Source organism: Elaeis guineensis, chromosome 6 (assembly GCF_000442705.2).
Source record: "Elaeis guineensis isolate ETL-2024a chromosome 6, EG11, whole genome shotgun sequence".
Taxonomy (NCBI): Eukaryota; Viridiplantae; Streptophyta; class Magnoliopsida; order Arecales; family Arecaceae; genus Elaeis; species Elaeis guineensis.
In genome coordinates, this window is record NC_025998.2 from 25,848,668 (window position 1) to 25,850,360 (window position 1,693).

Consider the following 1,693-nt stretch of genomic DNA (forward strand, 5'->3'; position numbering starts at 1 on the left):
ATTATTTGGTCGCGAACACTTTTAAGGACTAAATGATAAATTCTCCTTTATCGATTAATTATAGTCCTAAGAACTTCATTATTATATAAAATTTAATTAAGATGGACAAATTATAATGAAAAATCAAATAATTTTTATTAATAAAAATTTATATACATTTACAAGTATGAGCACAATCGTCAACAAGCTGACGATTGACTTTGGGATATATTTTTCAACAACTTTCACTTGGACTAAAACTAATCGGTACAGTATCGTATACTCATCTTTGACTTGTGATCATCGAACTCTTTGATTCTGAGAGCTTTAATAAATGGATCAGCTAAGTTCTCCTTTCTGTCAATATTCTAAAGGTCGATGTCACCTCGATCTACTATCTTCCAGATAAGGTGGTAGCGGTGCAGAATATGCTGATGCGTTGATGGGACTTCGGGTCCTTAGCTTGAGCAATGGCTCCAGTGCTATCATAGTTAACAGGATAGGACCATCGATGGAGGGTGCCACTCTGAGCTCATTGATGAACTTTTGCAACCATAAAGCTTCTTTCACAACATCGGATGTCGCGATATACTCTGCCTCGCAAATAGAGTCAGTTACGGTGTGCTTCTTGAAACTCTTCTAGCAAATTACTCTATTATTCAAGATAAAGATATAACCTGACATACTCTTACTATCATCATGGTCTGACTGAAAGTTAGAGTCAGTAAACCCCATAGTTTCAAGTCAGTTTCATCATACACAAGCCACTGGTCCCTAATACTTCTTAAATACTTAAGGATAATTTTTATGACCTTCCAGTAGTTCTCTTCTGGATCAGACGGATATCTACTCACTACCTCTAGTGAGTATGTCACGTCTGATCTTGTACATGTCATGACGTACATTATAGAATCCACTGTCGAAGCATATGTAACTCTACTCATACGCTCTCTCTCTTAAGGAGTTATCGGACAATCTCTCTTTAAGAATGAAATTTCATGGCCTATTGGAAGATAGCCTTTCTCCATGCTGAACCGCTTTAGCACGATGTTTATGTATGTGGACTGAGACAATCCGAGCAACCTTTTTGATCTATCTCTATAGATCTTCATCCCAAGATATAGGATGCTTTTTTGAAGTCCTTCATAGAGAACTGAGATGATAACAGACTTTTATCCCTTATAATGCAGGGATGTCATTCTTGATTAAGAGAATATCATCCACATACAGAATGAAAAATACAACCACAGAGTCATTTATCCATTTGTAAATGCAGGATTCTTCTCTATTCCTAAAGAAGCTATACTTTCTAATAACCTTATCAAAATGCATGTTCCAACTCCTAGATGCCTGCTTCAATCCATAGATGGATCTTTGAAGCTTGCATACTTTGGACTCATCTGTAGATGTGAAACCCTTAGGCTATATCATATACACCTCTTCTTACAGCTCTCATTTAAAAAGCTATTTTCACATCCATTTGCTAGATTTCATAGTCCATGTATGCTACTATCGCAAACATAATCCAAATGAATTGGAACATTGCTATAGAAAAAAATGTCTCATCATAGTCAATATCATAATGTTGATGATAACCTTTGGCAACCAAATAGACTTTATAGATCTCTACCTTCCTGTTAGTGCCCCTCTTCCTTTTGAAGATCCACTTATATCCTATGGGTTTAACCCCTTCAAGTGGGTCAACTAATGTCCA